We start from the raw sequence: 26,791 nt of genomic DNA, 5'->3' as shown, positions 1-26,791 counted from the left end.
TAGAATAGTAGATGATTGTAAGAGGCATATGTTCCATGTTTTGTCACGTTATGCATGAATTCTAAAATATACGTGTGAGGAAAAAAGTGACAAAAGTTTATCTATTTATGGTAGAAAGTGGAGCAAATTTATCGGTTTCAGAATAATAAAATGATATTATTATTGGCCGTTTCATAAAACTATTCATTTTATAAATATTAATTTTTGCAATAATTATAAAAATTGTAACTGATTTTTGTTCCAAAAATAAATTCTAATTAAAATACAATGATGATAACAATTAACATTAAAAACTAAAAAGAAAAAAAAATTTGTATATCATATTATAAAGTATTAAAATAAAATGTTAATATATTTTAAACTATAATATCAGTTAATCTTTAATTCTTTTTTAAATTATTAATTTTATAATATTTTTTCTACTTCAATTATTTAACATATAAATTTTTGTTATATTGTTAGATAATTGTTTCATTTATTCCTCATAAATTTCTAATAATTAAAATGATTTGTTACTTTATATAAACTCTAAATTACTAAATTTTTCTAAAAATCTGTGGAAAATAGTTATTAAAAACTTTATTGATATTAATCAAAAACTTATTATTTGTAGAGTTTAAAAATAATATTACATCAAAATATACCTTTTAAGATTCTTTTTTTAATTTTATCACTTCAAACTTCGAATTCTGAAATTTATTTATTAATAAAATTTATATTTGAATACAATATTTAATTTTTTTTATATTATATTATAAAGTAATAAAATAACATGTTAATAAATTTTAAACTATTATATCGGTTAATCTTTGGTTCTGTTTTAAATTATTATTTTTATAATACTTTTGCTACTTCAATTATTTAACATATATATATTTTTGTTATATTTTTAGATAATTATTTAATTTATTCCTCATATATTTCTAATAATTATTAATATAGTGTTAAATATTATAATTGGGTGCATAATAGATAAATACTTATAATTTTTATAAATAATAGTATTTTTAATTGTGGTAGTTGAATATTATATTATATTATATTGTTATTATTGTTATTATTATTATTTTATTATTAGATGAATATTATATTTTAATTTTCTCTATCATAAATTAATTTGATTGTTAAAATGATTTTGTATAATTTAATCTTTACCATTATTATTATTATTATTATTATTATTGAATTATAAAACTATAAAAGTAAAAAATATTTTAACTATTTATTCCAAAATACTATAATATAAATAGTTAATTAATATTAAAAAATTTAAGGAATTGACACGTCAGCATTAATGTTATATTAGAATGACACATCATTCTTATGTCTAGGGTTGATTTGTTTGTGGATTTTTTTAAATGATTTTATTTAAGTAATTATTATATGTAGTTTTATAAAGAGATGTTTGAGAAAAAGTTAAATTTTAAAAATAATATAGAGGATCACTTTATTATATGTTTATAGAATTTTTTTTTCTAATGAGTTTATTAATATTATTTTATATATGAGTTTATTATAATATTTGAATATTATTATAGAGAATTTTCATTGATTGATAATGTCATTAGTATAGTAAAATGGAGTTTTTTCTAGAGTTACAATTTAAATTGATAAATCATCATAAATAGTGTCAAAAATATTTTAATAAGTCATTAATGGTTTAATAGGAATGTAGGTTAGTATTACAATTAGAAACAAATAAGAAACAAAACTTCATAAAAATTAAAATGAAAATTAAATATTATCAATATGTACTAATTATAGAATAAGAATCTTGATTGTTAGAAATAGTTTGTCATAAACGAATATAATTTGTTTATAAAGAATGACAACATCAACCATTCGATTTTGCTATACCACAAAAACATTTTAAAATTAAGATTAAGGAAATTAATCCAAAGAAAAATGATAAGTGGAAGAAGTCATAATCTAATTGGTATGGTTATATATGGACGAAATCCTATGTATTATTGTTATAGAAATTTGGTTATCCAAATGAATGAATGATCGCAAAAATCGTATATTTTAATATTTATTAAAAGATTATTATTCATAGACGCCTACAATATTTTAAATTGGAAGGCTGATAAGTTTATGTGCATCTTTATTATAAGAATACTAAACAACATATATTTATATTCTAAAGAAAAAATAAGTAATACCATTCTAGAATTACGAAGAATGAGGAAGGAAATTTAATTTAAAACATTAAAAATCAATACGAAAAATAAAAACATCTTAACATATGCATATATATTATTGGTTCTGGGATTTAGATTCTCTAGATGATTGTAAGATACGTATATTTTGTGCCGATTAGACTCTCATTTAAATTGTAAAACCTGCAAAATTATAATTAGAAATTATATTAACATAAGCGTATATATTATTGTTTCTAGGATTTAAATAAAAAAAAAAGACGAAGGAAATTAAATAAAAAAATTAAATATCAATACAAAAAATAAAAACATCTTAACATAAACATATATATTATTGTCTCTAAAATTTAGTTTCTCTAGATGATTGCAAGAGACTATATTTCAAAATTGATGCTAAGATTGTTGTTTGTAGGAACTTGTGCCGATTAGACTCTCATTCAAATTGCAAAACCTACAAAATTATAATTAGAAATTATATTACAAAATATGAATATGAGTATAAATTAATTTGAATATGATCAAAATAATATATATGAAATAAATTTAAATATGATCAAAATGATAAAATAAAATTTATTCGAAAAAACATGGACATGAAATAGATTTGAATAGATGTAAAAAAGATGAAACCATCCAAGAAATTTTGGATTAAAATATTAGATAAAGATACAAAAATAAATTCTTTTTTTTGAATCGGCGTAGAATAGTAGATGATTGTAAGAGGCATATGTTCCATGTTTTGTCACGTTATGCATGAATTCTAAAATATACGTGTGAGGAAAAAAGTGACAAAAGTTTATCTATTTATGGTAGAAAGTGGAGCAAATTTATCGGTTTCAGAATAATAAAATGATATTATTATTGGCCGTTTCATAAAACTATTCATTTTATAAATATTAATTTTTGCAATAATTATAAAAATTGTAACTGATTTTTGTTCCAAAAATAAATTCTAATTAAAATACAATGATGATAACAATTAACATTAAAAACTAAAAAGAAAAAAAAATTTGTATATCATATTATAAAGTATTAAAATAAAATGTTAATATATTTTAAACTATAATATCAGTTAATCTTTAATTCTTTTTTAAATTATTAATTTTATAATATTTTTTCTACTTCAATTATTTAACATATAAATTTTTGTTATATTGTTAGATAATTGTTTCATTTATTCCTCATAAATTTCTAATAATTAAAATGATTTGTTACTTTATATAAACTCTAAATTACTAAATTTTTCTAAAAATCTGTGGAAAATAGTTATTAAAAACTTTATTGATATTAATCAAAAACTTATTATTTGTAGAGTTTAAAAATAATATTACATCAAAATATACCTTTTAAGATTCTTTTTTTAATTTTATCACTTCAAACTTCGAATTCTGAAATTTATTTATTAATAAAATTTATATTTGAATACAATATTTAATTTTTTTTATATTATATTATAAAGTAATAAAATAACATGTTAATAAATTTTAAACTATTATATCGGTTAATCTTTGGTTCTGTTTTAAATTATTATTTTTATAATACTTTTGCTACTTCAATTATTTAACATATATATATTTTTGTTATATTTTTAGATAATTATTTAATTTATTCCTCATATATTTCTAATAATTATTAATATAGTGTTAAATATTATAATTGGGTGCATAATAGATAAATACTTATAATTTTTATAAATAATAGTATTTTTAATTGTGGTAGTTGAATATTATATTATATTATATTGTTATTATTGTTATTATTATTATTTTATTATTAGATGAATATTATATTTTAATTTTCTCTATCATAAATTAATTTGATTGTTAAAATGATTTTGTATAATTTAATCTTTACCATTATTATTATTATTATTATTATTATTGAATTATAAAACTATAAAAGTAAAAAATATTTTAACTATTTATTCCAAAATACTATAATATAAATAGTTAATTAATATTAAAAAATTTAAGGAATTGACACGTCAGCATTAATGTTATATTAGAATGACACATCATTCTTATGTCTAGGGTTGATTTGTTTGTGGATTTTTTTAAATGATTTTATTTAAGTAATTATTATATGTAGTTTTATAAAGAGATGTTTGAGAAAAAGTTAAATTTTAAAAATAATATAGAGGATCACTTTATTATATGTTTATAGAATTTTTTTTTCTAATGAGTTTATTAATATTATTTTATATATGAGTTTATTATAATATTTGAATATTATTATAGAGAATTTTCATTGATTGATAATGTCATTAGTATAGTAAAATGGAGTTTTTTCTAGAGTTACAATTTAAATTGATAAATCATCATAAATAGTGTCAAAAATATTTTAATAAGTCATTAATGGTTTAATAGGAATGTAGGTTAGTATTACAATTAGAAACAAATAAGAAACAAAACTTCATAAAAATTAAAATGAAAATTAAATATTATCAATATGTACTAATTATAGAATAAGAATCTTGATTGTTAGAAATAGTTTGTCATAAACGAATATAATTTGTTTATAAAGAATGACAACATCAACCATTCGATTTTGCTATACCACAAAAACATTTTAAAATTAAGATTAAGGAAATTAATCCAAAGAAAAATGATAAGTGGAAGAAGTCATAATCTAATTGGTATGGTTATATATGGACGAAATCCTATGTATTATTGTTATAGAAATTTGGTTATCCAAATGAATGAATGATCGCAAAAATCGTATATTTTAATATTTATTAAAAGATTATTATTCATAGACGCCTACAATATTTTAAATTGGAAGGCTGATAAGTTTATGTGCATCTTTATTATAAGAATACTAAACAACATATATTTATATTCTAAAGAAAAAATAAGTAATACCATTCTAGAATTACGAAGAATGAGGAAGGAAATTTAATTTAAAACATTAAAAATCAATACGAAAAATAAAAACATCTTAACATATGCATATATATTATTGGTTCTGGGATTTAGATTCTCTAGATGATTGTAAGATACGTATATTTTGTGCCGATTAGACTCTCATTTAAATTGTAAAACCTGCAAAATTATAATTAGAAATTATATTAACATAAGCGTATATATTATTGTTTCTAGGATTTAAATAAAAAAAAAAGACGAAGGAAATTAAATAAAAAAATTAAATATCAATACAAAAAATAAAAACATCTTAACATAAACATATATATTATTGTCTCTAAAATTTAGTTTCTCTAGATGATTGCAAGAGACTATATTTCAAAATTGATGCTAAGATTGTTGTTTGTAGGAACTTGTGCCGATTAGACTCTCATTCAAATTGCAAAACCTACAAAATTATAATTAGAAATTATATTACAAAATATGAATATGAGTATAAATTAATTTGAATATGATCAAAATAATATATATGAAATAAATTTAAATATGATCAAAATGATAAAATAAAATTTATTCGAAAAAACATGGACATGAAATAGATTTGAATAGATGTAAAAAAGATGAAACCATCCAAGAAATTTTGGATTAAAATATTAGATAAAGATACAAAAATAAATTCTTTTTTTTGAATCGGCGTAGAATAGTAGATGATTGTAAGAGGCATATGTTCCATGTTTTGTCACGTTATGCATGAATTCTAAAATATACGTGTGAGGAAAAAAGTGACAAAAGTTTATCTATTTATGGTAGAAAGTGGAGCAAATTTATCGGTTTCAGAATAATAAAATGATATTATTATTGGCCGTTTCATAAAACTATTCATTTTATAAATATTAATTTTTGCAATAATTATAAAAATTGTAACTGATTTTTGTTCCAAAAATAAATTCTAATTAAAATACAATGATGATAACAATTAACATTAAAAACTAAAAAGAAAAAAAAATTTGTATATCATATTATAAAGTATTAAAATAAAATGTTAATATATTTTAAACTATAATATCAGTTAATCTTTAATTGTTTTTTAAATTATTAATTTTATAATATTTTTTCTACTTCAATTATTTAACATATAAATTTTTGTTATATTGTTAGATAATTGTTTCATTTATTCCTCATAAATTTCTAATAATTAAAATGATTTGTTACTTTATATAAACTCTAAATTACTAAATTTTTCTAAAAATCTGTGGAAAATAGTTATTAAAAACTTTATTGATATTAATCAAAAACTTATTATTTGTAGAGTTTAAAAATAATATTACATCAAAATATACCTTTTAAGATTCTTTTTTTAATTTTATCACTTCAAACTTCGAATTCTGAAATTTATTTATTAATAAAATTTATATTTGAATACAATATTTAATTTTTTTTATATTATATTATAAAGTAATAAAATAACATGTTAATAAATTTTAAACTATTATATCGGTTAATCTTTGGTTCTGTTTTAAATTATTATTTTTATAATACTTTTGCTACTTCAATTATTTAACATATATATATTTTTGTTATATTTTTAGATAATTATTTAATTTATTCCTCATATATTTCTAATAATTATTAATATAGTGTTAAATATTATAATTGGGTGCATAATAGATAAATACTTATAATTTTTATAAATAATAGTATTTTTAATTGTGGTAGTTGAATATTATATTATATTATATTGTTATTATTGTTATTATTATTATTTTATTATTAGATGAATATTATATTTTAATTTTCTCTATCATAAATTAATTTGATTGTTAAAATGATTTTGTATAATTTAATCTTTACCATTATTATTATTATTATTATTATTATTATTATTATTATTGAATTATAAAACTATAAAAGTAAAAAATATTTTAACTATTTATTCCAAAATACTATAATATAAATAGTTAATTAATATTAAAAAATTTAAGGAATTGACACGTCAGCATTAATGTTATATTAGAATGACACATTGTAATACCCCGGTTTGCCGACGCTAGTAATTATCATTTAATTGGATAATTGGAAATTAGAATGCACGTCTGGTCCTATTCCGTATCAATGTAAGAATTTGCTTATAAGAAGAGCTAGTGGATTTAGTTAGAAAGGAACCATGTGGCATATTGGTAAATATGGCTTAGTTAAAGGGCAAATTGGTCCAAAGAAAAAGTATATCATTATAAGGGTTTGTTTGGCTGAAAGGATCAGAATTGGAAAAGGAAATGAGAAGCTTAGAAGCATGGGAGAGAAGAGGAAGATTCATGTTCATCACCTTCATCCTCCATTTTCGCAACTATGGTACAGCCTTCACTAATCAGGTAATAACTCTCCGCTCGTAACTCCGATTGAGCTGATTCCGGTCCCATTGGATAGCTAACGAATTTCTCTTCGATTTGCACCTATGGTTCGCATTTATAGCTTCTGATTCGAAGGAGAAAACTGACCTTGAAGTTGTGTCAGTGATGCTGAAAGTGTGAAAAGAGGGATTACGGGTTTGTTCTTGTTGGAGATGAAGATTTGATCAAGAAGGAAGTTTAGTGGAAGCAAGAACACAATCTCAACCTCCATTTTAGCAAGGTGAGTCCTTTAGATAGAACTTGGGTAGGATTTGGGGAAGAATGCATGTCAAGGGTTTAGATGGAGATGAACATATTGCATGCTTAAATGAATGATAAATGTGATAAATTCATAATTGGTAATTTTCTGTGATGCATGCTTGATTTAATGCTTAGATTGTATTTTATGTATGTATTGTGTCCATTAGATCACTACTACATGTTAGAATTCGTTGGAATTATGTTAGTGATGCATGGAATCAATTATGGGGCAATTGGGACTGTTATAGAACCCTTAAAATGCAGAAAATTGATTCTGCTTCAGGGTAATCGGTTACTGGCATTTGGGTAACCGATTACTCTGTGTAAATTTGCGTTTCTGGGCATTTTTCATGCCAGTAACCGGTTACTGGCTTCTGAGTAACCGGTTACCCTGGACGCAGAAGGAAAAATCAGCAAACTTTAGAAAGTCGTAACTTTCGGCTCGGGTATCGGAATTACGCAAACTTTATATCGTTGGAAAGCTAGCGACGTGTACTTTCTAATAAAATTGGTCCCCAAACCAGAATGTGTGATTTAATAATATTGGAACCCTACTTAGTGCGCCTCGTCGGGCAAGATTTTATGTTACTAACTCCCCCGAGAGCAGTTCCGTTCCGAATAGAGAACCGAACGCCTCCTTAGTCGTGTGAGACTTGTTTAAATTATATTTGAACATGTTAATGCTGTCAATGATCATGGATGTGTTGATTCTCAATATGCGGATCATTAATTAATGCATTATATTGATATGCTTTATGATGATCATATTATGTTTATTCGTCCGTTCGATTGACATTCGGAGATGGTTGCTTGTTTGTGGCATGATGCTTTGTGTGATAATGATCATTAATTCCCATTGTTTCGGTTAAACATTCGGGATTGATTGTATTGTGTGATTGACGCTTGTTATGCGTGTGGTATGCTAGAATCGAAGTGGGCCACTACTAGGTGGTAAGGCACTATTGTATATGGACTAGTTTCCAAATACCATTGCGATGTGCTCGTGAGAGTCTATGAGGCGTGTCTCACTTGCGGTTAACACATTGGCGTTCTTGGTATGATTAACACACCTGAACTACCGTTGCAGTGTGCTTGTGAGGGTCTGGAGGCATTTTACTCACTTGCTGTATACACACTCGCGTGCTCGGTATGATGGCGTTATGCGGCTAAGTAAGCCTACGCATAACAGGTAAACCATCTCTAGTGATGCCATGTAGGCTACATCATTAGGTTCCTACCCGGATGGGCTCATGCGTCGAGACGGCGTGTTGCACTTGCTGTTAACACCACGTGCGTACAGATGGTTAATGGGACGGTGTCGCCTCTTAGGCAAGGTCATCTCGCAGCCAAGTAGGCTTATGCGAACCCATTTAATCACTCTTGCAGGGTGCTTGTGCAAGTCTCTTGACAAATAGGCATGGGTGAACCCACCGAGGGTGTGCGTGCAGCCTTGGTAGTTTGGTTGTTACCACTTCTGGATTCCCCGTACATGGGTATGGGTCTGCATACGTGTTTGTTGTACTATTTGTGTACTTGTGATACGATGACTCCTATGGTGGACGATTCATGTATTTGCTCCGTACTTGTACCGGATGAGAGGATAAACCCCGGATCAATGGTGGATTCGGTTTGTGATGCATGTACCCTGTAGAGCCGAGTGGACCCATAGGATAGGAGGACTCACTGAGATTTAGTAATCTCACCCCAATCAACTTATATTTTTTTTTCAGGTGCAGTTAGTAGCGTTTGGTCAGTAACAGGTTTGGACTGAAGACTTGGAAGTGGTGTTGGCTCGAAGACCTCGTTGGTTTTGACATTCCGCTGTGCAAGATCTATTGAAGACTCATGTATTATGCTTCTTAGTAGAATTTCATGTTGTATTTTATATGGATCTTTCTATAACTATAGCTTTTGTATGTACTCAATATAAATTTTAACGTTTCATGCATAATATACTAGTCAGTTATGTATGGGGTGTTACAGTTGGTATCAGAGCAGGTCGATTCTCGGCCGAGCCATGAGACATCACTAGCAATTCCTTTTCCTCCTCTCAAGTGTGCGTTGCTAGCCTGATTTTACTGATATCTCATTCAGTTGTTGAACTTGATCAACTCATCGACTGAGTGTGAGACAGTAGGATTATGGCAGAGCCGCCACGAGGACTCGTAAACCTGTAAGTGTTGTGAACCCAAGTAGTTGAAGTGGGACGAGTAATGGATTTTTTGGATGTTGTAAGTGGATAATATTGGAGTCGTCAAGCTTAAGGAGAGCGTTTGACGCGAAGTAGTGATACCCGAACTGTCAAGATGTGGATGGAGACAACTAGAACCCCCAGGATTTTGACTGAACGAAGTGAAGATTTCTCTAAGTTTTGGTAATAGCAAGGGAAATCCAAATAGGAATGAGTAGGAGCCTTGTAAGTGGGATTCTCCGAAGGTGTTGAGCTGAGAATTAGTAGGATTCAGTACTGATGATGCTGCTGGTGTTGAGTGCGACTGATGAGCTGATAGGACAGAATAACCTTTGGTAGTGCGGACACAGAAGTCAGACCATTCTGATTGCGTTGGTACTAACAGTAATTGGATGGGAGAAGTATTAGATTCTTAATCATCTTGGTGCACCTAAGCGAGAGTAGTTTCCTAGTAAGGGTTGGTGGAATGTACGAGTGTGGTAGCTTACGATTGGGCGAGGCTTGAATACCCGGTCGATAGAAGAGGTTATGTATTTCTGTTCTTATCATTTTATATTTAAGCTCTAGAACTACGCTAGATGAAATATGAAATGATGTAGAAGCGTGAAATGCAGTAACCTGAGTTCTTGTTAGTTGTTGTTCGTCTGACCCCGAGTGAAGCCATAGAACTACGCTTGGTGTTGGGCGTTCGGGCGAGTAAGAACTAAGATCTATCTGGAACGTCAGTAGGATGATCGCAGTTGAGTCGAATGTTAGGAACCATAGTATTCCTATCTGGACTGAATTATCCCTGGAATCTCATGCATGCGTGGGACGAGTGGGTACCCGCACTGCATGGTGACCCGGAGTTGAACTTCAAATCTTCGTGCTTAGCGTTTTGGATTTCCGAGTAAGTAAACCTTGGTGTGTAGCACTCTCAGGTTTTAGCATCCTGAGGAGTGTGATTCGAAGGACTTGAGGAACGATGAGCCTATTGGAAGCCTGTTCAGACACTTGTCGGTTGTGATAATAGGATACTTGTGTGGGTCATTATACGCCACTGAGGTAGTTTACCTGGATACATGGCCTCGGAGTTAGACCACCATGTTGGTACTACCAGACGGGTATGATGCCACAATATCGCTATCGTGCACAAATGCGTGAGTCATCCTTATTCCGACATGTGTGGGACAAAGGTGATCTGAAGCTCAAGGTGGAATTCTGATTTGGCACTCGTGAGACACAGATCCAGACTCTCATAAGGTATGTGGGATAAGGATCCATACATCGCACTCGATAGTAGAGGAATAACTAGACAGGCGATGATGTGATGGATCAAGACCCAATATTATACTTATGGAGACTCTGAGTGATCGTGATCGCGTGAGTTAGTATCCGATTGTACCTTGGGGATGTCCTCGTTTTGTGAAGTGTTAAGTTGGAAATCTTGCATGAGTGTCTAGAGTGGGACTCATGTGCGGTCATGATATCCTGGTCAGCATGGTGAGTGGCTATCATGTACCATTGGCGACCGGTGATGGAATATGCAAGTTGTATCTTGGATCGGCTCGATGTGTGATGTGTCCGGTAAGATATTGCTAGGTACTCTGAAAGGAGAAGTGTTAATCTTGGTAAGGCATGGACAATTTGGTTTGAGAACTGCTAAGGAGTTTATAAGAGAGATGTTCGAAGTGCAAAGTGCAAAGTGCAATTTCTTGCATTGTGGCTACACTCAGACCGTTGGAAGCACTGCAATGAAGGATGCAGCCGCTGAGGAAGTCAGTTCAGTGTCTGATTCAGAGGTGGAACATACGTTAGATGATTGTGTGAATGGAGTGTGGCTATGGGAGGATCGTTATATCAGTAGGTCACACGAGTTATCAGAGGTGATACTACGCTAAGAGAATGAAGGTGTATGGTTGGGTAGAAGTTGTGTAAAACTGCTAGAGTTATCATGGACTGCAGTATGTCGTGAAGGATTCGATATACCGGTTGAGCAACAAAGATTTGTTGGAATGACAGACATAACGGTTATACACTATGAGAATCAGTAACGAAGGACGATTTCTAAGTCAATGAGCATTTGGTTCTCAATGTCCTGAGGATGAAACGTGTACCTAAGTTGTGGTAGATGAACTATATGGAATGGCAGAGTAAGTAGAAGCTTGATTCTGGAAAGTACGCAACTTCAAAGAGTAGTAGCCGATGATGGATGTATATATAAAGTTCTGGCACGTGTTGTAATTGGACGACTGTAGATAAGGAATTATTGTGTATTAATGGGAACTAAGTGAATTATGGATATAATATGACTCAGAGGATTTCAAGGTGTGTGACTTGTTGGAATCAGAGTAGCGCAACGGATCAGGGAAGAATCAGATAAGTCTGAGGTAGGAATGGACGGACTATTCGCATGATCTTATATTGGGATGAAAATATCTTCCTAAGGGAAATTGTCAAAGCAGCGTTTCGTTCGTTCTAGTCTCTTAAGGATCACCATAATCTTGAGAGGTATTGTTGACGACCGACTTAGAGGAGGCTTCATGATTGATGTGCAATCGGATGTTTTCTTGGTCGACGGTCGAGCTTGTGAATATCGTGATCGTTGAAATGATGAAGTCAAGTGAAGCATTTTGCTTGACAAAGATTTATCATGGATATGTCTGGTGCACTTATGAGCGTGCGTGAAGAATTTGGGCGAAGATTGTAGGACCGCTGTTAGAGTTCACCTTTTGTCAGTGGAACTGCAAGGGAAATTGTCGGATATTAAGGATGTAGTTGTGGGATTCTACTCCCTTGTGGTTTGCAGTGGCAGTGATGTGGTCTAAGACTGAATGAAGGATCGGTTTGGAAGTGAATCCGGGATATCGTCATTGAAGGAAAGTTGTAATAAGATTTCTTGGAATGGCAGTGTTTTTGGGAACCTATGGCAAAAGTGGAGATTCTGGGGCTTATATTAGTAAGGATGAGCTTAGCAGATACGTGGTATGATGAATATCCCAACTAGGCATGGATTGCCATCAGTTCCAAGGCTACAGACTCAGTATGATGTGTAGAGGTTGGAGACCTCAGAAGAGATGTGTCATGAAAGATCTGGGGTTTTCAATCGGGGATGGTAGAGCACAAGTCTATTAGTAGTAGGTTATGTTTCCTTAGACGGAACAAGTTTCAATCAGAGTTGTAAGGTTTATCCAAAGGAGAAGATGTGAAGGTGTTTGTTGGCATGGTGATCGGAAGGAATTCGAGGGCGAATTCTATTTAAGGGGGGGAGAATGTAATACCCCGGTTTGCCGACGCTAGTAATTATCATTTAATTGGATAATTGGAAATTAGAATGCACGTCTGGTCCTATTCCGTATCAATGTAAGAATTTGCTTATAAGAAGAGCTAGTGGATTTAGTTAGAAAGGAACCATGTGGCATATTGGTAAATATGGCTTAGTTAAAGGGCAAATTGGTCCAAAGAAAAAGTATATCATTATAAGGGTTTGTTTGGCTGAAAGGATCAGAATTGGAAAAGGAAATGAGAAGCTTAGAAGCATGGGAGAGAAGAGGAAGATTCATGTTCATCACCTTCATCCTCCATTTTCGCAACTATGGTACAGCCTTCACTAATCAGGTAATAACTCTCCGCTCGTAACTCCGATTGAGCTGATTCCGGTCCCATTGGATAGCTAACAAATTTCTCTTCGATTTGCACCTATGGTTCGCATTTATAGCTTCTGATTCGAAGGAGAAAACTGACCTTGAAGTTGTGTCAGTGATGCTGAAAGTGTGAAAAGAGGGATTACGGGTTTGTTCTTGTTGGAGATGAAGATTTGATCAAGAAGGAAGTTTAGTGGAAGCAAGAACACAATCTCAACCTCCATTTTAGCAAGGTGAGTCCTTTAGATAGAACTTGGGTAGGATTTGGGGAAGAATGCATGTCAAGGGTTTAGATGGAGATGAACATATTGCATGCTTAAATGAATGATAAATGTGATAAATTCATAATTGGTAATTTTCTGTGATGCATGCTTGATTTAATGCTTAGATTGTATTTTATGTATGTATTGTGTCCATTAGATCACTACTACATGTTAGAATTCGTTGGAATTATGTTAGTGATGCATGGAATCAATTATGGGGCAATTGGGACTGTTATAGAACCCTTAAAATGCAGAAAATTGATTCTGCTTCAGGGTAATCGGTTACTGGCATTTGGGTAACCGATTACTCTGTGTAAATTTGCGTTTCTAGGCATTTTTCATGCCAGTAACCGGTTACTGGCTTCTGAGTAACCGGTTACCCTGGACGCAGAAGGAAAAATCAGCAAACTTTAGAAAGTCGTAACTTTCGGCTCGGGTATCGGAATTACGCAAACTTTATATCGTTGGAAAGCTAGCGACGTGTACTTTCTAATAAAATTGGTCCCCAAACCAGAATGTGTGATTTAATAATATTGGAACCCTACTTAGTGCGCCTCGTCGGGCAAGATTTTATGTTACTAACTCCCCCGAGAGCAGTTCCGTTCCGAATAGAGAACCGAACGCCTCCTTAGTCGTGTGAGACTTGTTTAAATTATATTTGAACATGTTAATGCTGTCAATGATCATGGATGTGTTGATTCTCAATATGCGGATCATTAATTAATGCATTATATTGATATGCTTTATGATGATCATATTATGTTTATTCGTCCGTTCGATTGACATTCGGAGATGGTTGCTTGTTTGTGGCATGATGCTTTGTGTGATAATGATCATTAATTCCCATTGTTTCGGTTAAACATTCGGGATTGATTGTATTGTGTGATTGACGCTTGTTATGCGTGTGGTATGCTAGAATCGAAGTGGGCCACTACTAGGTGGTAAGGCACTATTGTATATGGACTAGTTTCCAAATACCATTGCGATGTGCTCGTGAGAGTCTATGAGGCGTGTCTCACTTGCGGTTAACACATTGGCGTTCTTGGTATGATTAACACACCTGAACTACCGTTGCAGTGTGCTTGTGAGGGTCTGGAGGCATTTTACTCACTTGCTGTATACACACTCGCGTGCTCGGTATGATGGCGTTATGCGGCTAAGTAAGCCTACGCATAACAGGTAAACCATCTCTAGTGATGCCATGTAGGCTACATCATTAGGTTCCTACCCGGATGGGCTCATGCGTCGAGACGGCGTGTTGCACTTGCTGTTAACACCACGTGCGTACAGATGGTTAATGGGACGGTGTCGCCTCTTAGGCAAGGTCATCTCGCAGCCAAGTAGGCTTATGCGAACCCATTTAATCACTCTTGCAGGGTGCTTGTGCAAGTCTCTTGACAAATAGGCATGGGTGAACCCACCGAGGGTGTGCGTGCAGCCTTGGTAGTTTGGTTGTTACCACTTCTGGATTCCCCGTACATGGGTATGGGTCTGCATACGTGTTTGTTGTACTATTTGTGTACTTGTGATACGATGACTCCTATGGTGGACGATTCATGTATTTGCTCCGTACTTGTACCGGATGAGAGGATAAACCCCGGATCAATGGTGGATTCGGTTTGTGATGCATGTACCCTGTAGAGCCGAGTGGACCCATAGGATAGGAGGACTCACTGAGATTTAGTAATCTCACCCCAATCAACTTATATTTTTTTTTCAGGTGCAGTTAGTAGCGTTTGGTCAGTAACAGGTTTGGACTGAAGACTTGGAAGTGGTGTTGGCTCGAAGACCTCGTTGGTTTTGACATTCCGCTGTGCAAGATCTATTGAAGACTCATGTATTATGCTTCTTAGTAGAATTTCATGTTGTATTTTATATGGATCTTTCTATAACTATAGCTTTTGTATGTACTCAATATCAATTTTAACGTTTCATGCATAATATACTAGTCAGTTATGTATGGGGTGTTACACACATCATTCTTATGTCTAGGGTTGATTTGTTTGTGGATTTTTTTAAATGATTTTATTTAAGTAATTATTATATGTAGTTTTATAAAGAGATGTTTGAGAAAAAGTTAAATTTTAAAAATAATATAGAGGATCACTTTATTATATGTTTATAGAATTTTTTTTTCTAATGAGTTTATTAATATTATTTTATATATGAGTTTATTATAATATTTGAATATTATTATAGAGAATTTTCATTGATTGATAATGTCATTAGTATAGTAAAATGGAGTTTTTTCTAGAGTTACAATTTAAATTGATAAATCATCATAAATAGTGTCAAAAATATTTTAATAAGTCATTAATGGTTTAATAGGAATGTAGGTTAGTATTACAATTAGAAACAAATAAGAAACAAAACTTCATAAAAATTAAAATGAAAATTAAATATTATCAATATGTACTAATTATAGAATAAGAATCTTGATTGTTAGAAATAGTTTGTCATAAACGAATATAATTTGTTTATAAAGAATGACAACATCAACCATTCGATTTTGCTATACCACAAAAACATTTTAAAATTAAGATTAAGGAAATTAATCCAAAGAAAAATGATAAGTGGAAGAAGTCATAATCTAATTGGTATGGTTATATATGGACGAAATCCTATGTATTATTGTTATAGAAATTTGGTTATCCAAATGAATGAATGATCGCAAAAATCGTATATTTTAATATTTATTAAAAGATTATTATTCATAGACGCCTACAATATTTTAAATTGGAAGGCTGATAAGTTTATGTGCATCTTTATTATAAGAATACTAAACAACATATATTTATATTCTAAAGAAAAAATAAGTAATACCATTCTAGAATTACGAAGAATGAGGAAGGAAATTTAATTTAAAACATTAAAAATCAATACGAAAAATAAAAACATCTTAACATATGCATATATATTATTGGTTCTGGGATTTAGATTCTCTAGATGATTGTAAGATACGTATATTTTGTGCCGATTAGACTCTCATTTAAATTGTAAAACCTGCAAAATTATAATTAGAAATTATATTAACATAAGCGTATATATTATTGTTTCTAGGATTTAAATAAAAAAAAAAGACGAAGGAAATTAAATAAAAAAATTAAATATCAATACAAAAAATAAAAACATCTTAACATAAACATATATATTATTGTCTCTAAAATTTAGTTTCTCTAGATGATTGCAAGAGACTATATTTCAAAATTGATGCTAAGATTGTTGTTTGTAGGAACTTGTGCCGATTAGACTCTCATTCAAATTGCAAAACCTACAAAATTATAATTAGAAATTATATTACAAAATATGAATATGAGTATAAATTAATTTGAATATGATCAAAATAATATATATGAAATAAATTTAAATATGATCAAAATGATAAAATAAAATTTATTCGAAAAAACATGGACATGAAATAGATTTGAATAGATGTAAAAAAGATGAAACCATCCAAGAAATTTTGGATTAAAATATTAGATAAAGATACAAAAATAAATTCTTTTTTTTTTGAATCGGCGTAGAATAGTAGATGATTGTAAGAGGCATATGTTCCATGTTTTGTCACGTTATGCATGAATTCTAAAATATACGTGTGAGGAAAAAAGTGACAAAAGTTTATCTATTTATGGTAGAAAGTGGAGCAAATTTATCGGTTTCAGAATAATAAAATGATATTATTATTGGCCGTTTCATAAAACTATTCATTTTATAAATATTAATTTTTGCAATAATTATAAAAATTGTAACTGATTTTTGTTCCAAAAATAAATTCTAATTAAAATACAATGATGATAACAATTAACATTAAAAACTAAAAAGAAAAAAAAATTTGTATATCATATTATAAAGTATTAAAATAAAATGTTAATATATTTTAAACTATAATATCAGTTAATCTTTAATTGTTTTTTAAATTATTAATTTTATAATATTTTTTCTACTTCAATTATTTAACATATAAATTTTTGTTATATTGTTAGATAATTGTTTCATTTATTCCTCATAAATTTCTAATAATTAAAATGATTTGTTACTTTATATAAACTCTAAATTACTAAATTTTTCTAAAAATCTGTGGAAAATAGTTATTAAAAACTTTATTGATATTAATCAAAAACTTATTATTTGTAGAGTTTAAAAATAATATTACATCAAAATATACCTTTTAAGATTCTTTTTTTAATTTTATCACTTCAAACTTCGAATTCTGAAATTTATTTATTAATAAAATTTATATTTGAATACAATATTTAATTTTTTTTATATTATATTATAAAGTAATAAAATAACATGTTAATAAATTTTAAACTATTATATCGGTTAATCTTTGGTTCTGTTTTAAATTATTATTTTTATAATACTTTTTCTACTTCAATTATTTAACATATATATATTTTTGTTATATTTTTAGATAATTATTTAATTTATTCCTCATATATTTCTAATAATTATTAATATAGTGTTAAATATTATAATTGGGTGCATAATAGATAAATACTTATAATTTTTATAAATAATAGTATTTTTAATTGTGGTAGTTGAATATTATATTATATTATATTGTTATTATTGTTATTATTATTATTTTATTATTAGATGAATATTATATTTTAATTTTCTCTATCATAAATTAATTTGATTGTTAAAATGATTTTGTATAATTTAATCATTACCATTATTATTATTATTATTATTATTGAATTATAAAACTATAAAAGTAAAAAATATTTTAACTATTTATTCCAAAATACTATAATATAAATAGTTAATTAATATTAAAAAATTTAAGGAATTGACACGTCAGCATTAATGTTATATTAGAATGACACATCATTCTTATGTCTAGGGTTGATTTGTTTGTGGATTTTTTTAAATGATTTTATTTAAGTAATTATTATATGTAGTTTTATAAAGAGATGTTTGAGAAAAAGTTAAATTTTAAAAATAATATAGAGGATCACTTTATTATATGTTTATAGAATTTTTTTTTCTAATGAGTTTATTAATATTATTTTATATATGAGTTTATTATAATATTTGAATATTATTATAGAGAATTTTCATTGATTGATAATGTCATTAGTATAGTAAAATGGAGTTTTTTCTAGAGTTACAATTTAAATTGATAAATCATCATAAATAGTGTCAAAAATATTTTAATAAGTCATTAATGGTTTAATAGGAATGTAGGTTAGTATTACAATTAGAAACAAATAAGAAACAAAACTTCATAAAAATTAAAATGAAAATTAAATATTATCAATATGTACTAATTATAGAATAAGAATCTTGATTGTTAGAAATAGTTTGTCATAAACGAATATAATTTGTTTATAAAGAATGACAACATCAACCATTCGATTTTGCTATACCACAAAAACATTTTAAAATTAAGATTAAGGAAATTAATCCAAAGAAAAATGATAAGTGGAAGAAGTCATAATCTAATTGGTATGGTTATATATGGACGAAATCCTATGTATTATTGTTATAGAAATTTGGTTATCCAAATGAATGAATGATCGCAAAAATCGTATATTTTAATATTTATTAAAAGATTATTATTCATAGACGCCTACAATATTTTAAATTGGAAGGCTGATAAGTTTATGTGCATCTTTATTATAAGAATACTAAACAACATATATTTATATTCTAAAGAAAAAATAAGTAATACCATTCTAGAATTACGAAGAATGAGGAAGGAAATTTAATTTAAAACATTAAAAATCAATACGAAAAATAAAAACATCTTAACATATGCATATATATTATTGGTTCTGGGATTTAGATTCTCTAGATGATTGTAAGATACGTATATTTTGTGCCGATTAGACTCTCATTTAAATTGTAAAACCTGCAAAATTATAATTAGAAATTATATTAACATAAGCGTATATATTATTGTTTCTAGGATTTAAATAAAAAAAAAAGACGAAGGAAATTAAATAAAAAAATTAAATATCAATACAAAAAATAAAAACATCTTAACATAAACATATATATTATTGTCTCTAAAATTTAGTTTCTCTAGATGATTGCAAGAGACTATATTTCAAAATTGATGCTAAGATTGTTGTTTGTAGGAACTTGTGCCGATTAGACTCTCATTCAAATTGCAAAACCTACAAAATTATAATTAGAAATTATATTACAAAATATGAATATGAGTATAAATTAATTTGAATATGATCAAAATAATATATATGAAATAAATTTAAATATGATCAAAATGATAAAATAAAATTTATTCGAAAAAACATGGACATGAAATAGATTTGAATAGATGTAAAAAAGATGAAACCATCCAAGAAATTTTGGATTAAAATATTAGATAAAGATACAAAAATAAATTCTTTTTTTTGAATCGGCGTAGAATAGTAGATGATTGTAAGAGGCATATGTTCCATGTTTTGTCACGTTATGCATGAATTCTAAAATATACGTGTGAGGAAAAAAGTGACAAAAGTTTATCTATTTATGGTAGAAAGTGGAGCAAATTTATCGGTTTCAGAATAATAAAATGATATTATTATTGGCCGTTTCATAAAACTATTCATTTTATAAATATTAATTTTTGCAATAATTATAAAAATTGTAACTGATTTTTGTTCCAAAAATAAATTCTAATTAAAATACAATGATGATAACAATTAACATTAAAAACTAAAAAGAAAAAAAAATTTGTATATCATATTATAAAGTATTAAAATAAAATGTTAATATATTTTAAACTATAATATCAGTTAATCTTTAATTCTTTTTTAAATTATTAATTTTATAATATTTTTTCTACTTCAATTATTTAACATATAAATTTTTGTTATATTGTTAGATAATTGTTTCATTTATTCCTCATAAATTTCTAATAATTAAAATGATTTGTTACTTTATATAAACTCTAAATTACTAAATTTTTCTAAAAATCTGTGGAAAATAGTTATTAAAAACTTTATTGATATTAATCAAAAACTTATTATTTGTAGAGTTTAAAAATAATATTACATCAAAATATACCTTTTAAGATTCTTTTTTTAATTTTATCACTTCAAACTTCGAATTCTGAAATTTATTTATTAATAAAATTTATATTTGAATACAATATTTAATTTTTTTTATATTATATTATAAAGTAATAAAATAACATGTTAATAAATTTTAAACTATTATATCGGTTAATCTTTGGTTCTGTTTTAAATTATTATTTTTATAATACTTTTGCTACTTCAATTATTTAACATATATATATTTTTGTTATATTTTTAGATAATTATTTAATTTATTCCTCATATATTTCTAATAATTATTAATATAGTGTTAAATATTATAATTGGGTGCATAATAGATAAATACTTATAATTTTTATAAATAATAGTATTTTTAATTGTGGTAGTTGAATATTATATTATATTATATTGTTATTATTGTTATTATTATTATTTTATTATTAGATGAATATTATATTTTAATTTTCTCTATCATAAATTAATTTGATTGTTAAAATGATTTTGTATAATTTAATCTTTACCATTATTATTATTATTATTATTATTATTGAATTATAAAACTATAAAAGTAAAAAATATTTTAACTATTTATTCCAAAATACTATAATATAAATAGTTAATTAATATTAAAAAATTTAAGGAATTGACACGTCAGCATTAATGTTATATTAGAATGACACATCATTCTTATGTCTAGGGTTGATTTGTTTGTGGATTTTTTTAAATGATTTTATTTAAGTAATTATTATATGTAGTTTTATAAAGAGATGTTTGAGAAAAAGTTAAATTTTAAAAATAATATAGAGGATCACTTTATTATATGTTTATAGAATTTTTTTTTTCTAATGAGTTTATTAATATTATTTTATATATGAGTTTATTATAATATTTGAATATTATTATAGAGAATTTTCATTGATTGATAATGTCATTAGTATAGTAAAATGGAGTTTTTTCTAGAGTTACAATTTAAATTGATAAATCATCATAAATAGTGTCAAAAATATTTTAATAAGTCATTAATGGTTTAATAGGAATGTAGGTTAGTATTACAATTAGAAACAATGTAATACCCGACATCATAATTATTCGATCATTATAATTACTAATGAAATTGGTATAAAATGAGATGGATAAATATGATGTATATTCCACAATGTTAATCTTTAGTGTTAATTAAAGATATTAATAGCAAGAGGAAGGGTATAATTGTATTTTCACCCTTAAGTAGGATAGGGTCATGTTTGGATGATCATTCTATTCTATTTTCAAAACAGAATTCTGGTTTGGTAAAGAGAAAGAGAGGAGAACGTGGGAAGAGAGGAAGAGAAGAGGAAGTCTCAAACTTGGTCCCATTGATCAACCTTGCATGCAACTATTTCTGCCCAAATCTTGCTCTTTCCATCATCTTCATCTTGTTTCAGCTCTGTTATCATCATCTTCTTCACTCTTAAGGTGAGTCCATAGTTAGTGGACTTGGGGTTTGCATGTGAGGGTTTACAATTGGGGATTTGGGAATGTGAGTAATATATGAATTAATGCTGCTAATTATCAATTATCTGAAGTAATCCTTGCCTACTAGTGTCTCTGATTGTGTTTGTAAACTCTGATTTCGTTAGAACTGAACTGGAAGTGTAGGGATTCATCTTAAAAGCTTTGGGACTGGTTTAGAGCTCCCAAAAACGCAGAAAAATGATTCTGGTTCAGTGTAACCGGTTACGGGTTTGAGTGTAACCGGTTACGCTGTTAAAAATCAGACAATCTGGGCTTTTTGCGTGACCGTAACCGGTTACGGGTCCTGGTGTAACCGGTTACACTGGGCGCAGAAGCAAAAATTCAGAAACTTAGGAAATTCATATCTCCTACCTCGTACGCCCGATTGACGCGTACCATATACCGTTAGAAAGCTAGTTAGATGTACTATCTAGGAAAATTAGCTTTGGTGTGAAAATGATATTTTTCGATATATCTGACGTACCTTCTGTTATGTGCGATATTGATAACATGTGATGCATATGTATTTTGGAATGTAATTTTCTCCTGAAATCTTGATGGCTGTATTGTATTGCTGCATATATATATATATTGTCATCTCTATGCCCCTTCCACGCGGGAATGATCTGGTGTATACTCCGTGGATGGCCGCCAATGGGAATGATCTGGTGTATACTCATTGGTGGGAAGGGATAGCCGGGCATATTCACTGTTTCAATGGGAATGATCTGGTGTATACTCATTGATCAGTGTGATATGTGGGTACTCGAGGGGAATGATCTGGTGTATACTCATCGTGTTACCTAAAGAAATGCTAGTACTTGGTGGGAATGATCTGGTGTATACTCACCATGTACTGAAAAAGGCATTTCCTCTGGCAGGAAAACATCGGATGTTGGTACGGTGAGATAGTGATACCATATCGGTAAGATCACTTGCTTATTCACCCCTAGTGATGCCACATAGGCAATATCAGTAGGGCCTCTCCGGTGGGTTGGTACGATCATGGCGACGTGATTGTACTAGCAACTTACACTTGTGTGTTATTTGCGTGTTTAATAATATCTCATTGGTTAGCCATGGGACTTCCAGTGATGATATTGCCCCTATTGTGTATTTGTACCTAGCCGTGAGTAAGACCACGGGTCCACGGCGGATCCGTTTAATTGTATGTTCCCTTTAGATCCGAGCGAACTAATAGGATAGGCGGACTCGCTGAGATTTAGTAATCTCATCCCATTCCAATTATATTTTTTCAGGTGGTTCGGGACAAGCTCGTGGTAAGGGAAAGATGGACTAGTTCTCTTGATGACACATGGATGTTCCTTTAGTTCTTATCGTGCTTATCAGATCTTATGTATTTTGAACATGTACTATTATGATGTACTTGTATTTTGGCCATGTCATATTCGGCTTTTGTATCATGTACTTATACTTTCCGCTGCAAAACATTATGTATTTGTTGTCTTATGAACCATTTATAATACTTTATGCATATTATTCTAGACAAATATGTGTGGGGTGTTACAGTTGGTATCAGAGCAGGTCGATCCTCGACCTTGCTAAGACATATCATAATGCAGTACAATTCTGCCTCATATGTGTATAATCAGTAAGATCCCTTTTGTCTTAATTGTGGTATTGAGCCTGATCAACTTGATTCCATGCGTAGGACAGACAGGGAGATGGCTGAGCAACGCAGAGGTCCCGGAAGGCCCAGAACTAGGCATGTGGAGCCCGAGCAAGAAGCCGGAGGTGCAGGTGTGCCTTGGCAGCAGATGATGCAGCAAATGATGCAGCAGAACCAGATGATGGCTCAAATGATGCAAGGCATGCAGGGGCAACAACCTCCTACTCAAGCTCCCGTTCCTCAAGCTGCAGCTGGACCTGATTTTCGTGCCTTCTTCAGGATGGATCCTCCAGAGTTTGTTGGCGGACTTGATTCACTCCTGGCTCACGACTGGCTAGCTGGAATGGAGAGAGTGTTTCAGGCTATCCAGTGTACGGAAGAAGAGAAGGTGATCTTTGCTACTCAGAAGATGAAGGGACCAGCTCTTAGGTGGTGGAACACTGCATCCACTTATTTCACCACCCAAGGGATTCCTAAGGATTGGCAGCACTTCAAAGTGGCATTCTTGGAGAAGTATTTCCCTAATAGTGTGAGGACCCAAAAGGAGAGAGAATTTCAGAACTTCAAGCAAGGTGACATGACTGTTTCAGAATATGCAGAGAAGTTCGAGGACTTGGCAGATTATTCCAGGCAGGCTGTTTATGCCCCAGATGAACTATGGAAGATCGATCAGTTTATGATGGGATTGAGGGCCGACATTGCTCATAGTGTTTCCCAAAGAGAATTCACTACTTATGCTGAATGTCTAAGGCAGTGTTATGTTGCTGAAAACAGTTTGAAGAGGGTTCAAGAAGAGAGGAACCAGAACAGGACTAATTTCAGAGAGCAAGGGAGATCTACTCAACACTTGAGGCCCCGTAACCCTCCACCAAAGAAGAAGCAAGCTTATGGTGACCAATCGACTCAACCGCCTCATTGTCGTAGGTGTGGAAGGAAGCATACTGGAGATTGCCAGCTCGGTTCTGTGACTTGTTTTAGATGTGGTGAGCAGGGCCACATAGCTCCACGCTGTCCACAAGGGAAGACTCCTGAAAAGACTGCAGGCCGCGTCTACACTTTGGATTCTAGAAAGGCCAAAGGGAACAACAATCTTATTGCGGGTACGTGTTACGTTAACAATCAACCTTTATGTGTATTAGTTGATTGTGGAGCCACTCATTCTTTTATCTCCACCGAGTGCGTCTACCGACTTGGTTTGGAGATTATTCCGTTACCTGAACCCATGATTATTTCTTCGGCAACGGATGATACCGTGGAAGCTCGACTAATCTGTAAAGATTGTTCAGTCTCTTTTAATGGTCGCAAGTACCCAATTGATTTAATTTGTGTACCCCTCAAGAAGCTTGATGTCATTCTAGGGATGGATTGGTTGTCTCATAACTCGGTGTACATTGGTTGCAAAGAGAAGGCCATATTCATTCCTGCTGAAGAGACTTCTTCTGATGATGCAATTACCAAGTTGATAGAAGGTACAATCAGCACGGTTAATTATCTCTTTTCTCAAGAAAGATCCTTTCTTTTAGTTCTTTCCAAGGAGCCTTCTGTGAGGATCGAGTTGTCGGGGATTCCGGTGGTGTGCGAATTTCCTGATGTTTTCCCTGAGGATATCACTTCTCTTCCTCCAGAAAGAGAAGCGGAATTCTCAATCGATCTTGTTCCTGGGACAGCCCCAGTTTCCATCACTCCATATAGGATGTCTCCTATTGAACTCAGAGAATTGAAGCGCCAATTGGAAGAACTTCTTGCTAAGCATTTTATCCAACCCAGTGTTTCTCCATGGGGAGCTCCTGTTCTTTTGGTGAAGAAGAAAGACGGAAGTATGCGCTTGTGCATTGATTACCGTCAGCTGAACAAAGTTACCATAAAGAACAAATATCCTCTACCGCGGATTGATGACCTCCTAGATCAGTTGAAAGGAGCCAGTGTGTTCTCGAAGATTGATCTTAGGTCAGGATACCATCAAATCCGAGTGAAGAGTTCTGATGTACCCAAGACCGCATTCAGGACCCGATATGGTCATTACGAGTTTTTAGTTATGCCTTTTGGTGTGACTAATGCTCCGGCAGTTTTCATGGATTACATGAACCGAATCTTTCAGCCATATCTGGATCAGTTTGTAGTGATCTTCATTGATGACATTCTTGTGTATTCTCGTACTCCTGAAGATCATGAGGAACACTTGCGGATCGTGTTGTCTACTCTTCGAGAGAAACAGTTGTATGCCAAATTCAGTAAGTGTGAGTTTTGGCTATCCGAAGTAAGTTTTCTTGGTCACGTTATCTCAGGGGGAGGCGTAGCAGTAGATCCTTCTAAAGTAGAAGCAGTAGTGAATTGGGATAGACCAAAGAGTGTGACTGAAGTCAGAAGCTTCTTAGGTTTGGCAGGTTACTACCGGAGGTTTATTATGGGGTTTGCTAAGTTAGCCTTACCATTGACAAAGCTTACACGTAAGGAGGTTGCTTTTGAATGGGATTCCGAGTGTGAGCAGAGTTTCCAGAAACTTAAGAAGAAGTTGACTACCGCACCAGTGTTAGTGATTCCGGATCCAAACCGATCTTATGAAGTGTTCTGTGACGCTTCTAAGAAAGGTTTAGGAGGAGTATTGATGCAAGATGGTCAGGTGGTAGCTTATGCGTCTCGACAGTTGAGATCTCATGAAGAGAATTACCCGACCCATGATCTTGAGCTTGCTGCAATAGTCTTTGCACTCAAGGTGTGGCGACACTACCTATATGGCGTCCACTTTGAGATGTTCAGTGATCATAAAAGTTTGAGATATCTCTTTGACCAGAAAGAGCTGAATATGCGACAAAGGAGATGGATGGAGTACCTCAAAGATTACGATTTTGAATTGAAGTATCATCCAGGAAAGGCTAACAAAGTGGCAGATGCATTAAGTAGGAAGGAATTTC

At 30.4% G+C, this 26,791-nt stretch overlaps 2 long non-coding RNA genes across 2 annotated transcripts; both read left to right on the top strand.

Annotated features, from left to right (window-relative positions):
- The first annotated feature begins 7,059 nt into the window (after positions 1-7,059).
- On the top strand, positions 7,060-9,767 carry LOC131625656 (uncharacterized). The gene is made up of 3 exons (XR_009290916.1): positions 7,060-7,389; positions 7,490-7,648; positions 9,399-9,767. It is a non-coding gene; the product is annotated as an uncharacterized LOC131625656 (long non-coding RNA).
- A 278-nt stretch (positions 9,768-10,045) lies between these two features.
- LOC131625655 (uncharacterized) lies at positions 10,046-15,708 on the top strand. The gene is made up of 3 exons (XR_009290915.1): positions 10,046-13,456; positions 13,557-13,715; positions 15,466-15,708. It is a non-coding gene; the product is annotated as an uncharacterized LOC131625655 (long non-coding RNA).
- Positions 15,709-26,791: the final 11,083 nt, after the last annotated feature.

Source organism: Vicia villosa, unplaced genomic scaffold (genome assembly GCF_029867415.1).
Source record: "Vicia villosa cultivar HV-30 ecotype Madison, WI unplaced genomic scaffold, Vvil1.0 ctg.000232F_1_1_3, whole genome shotgun sequence".
Classification (NCBI taxonomy): Eukaryota; Viridiplantae; Streptophyta; class Magnoliopsida; order Fabales; family Fabaceae; genus Vicia; species Vicia villosa.
Note: the sequence above shows the minus strand (reverse complement) of the source record. Positions and strands in the feature narration are given on the sequence as shown.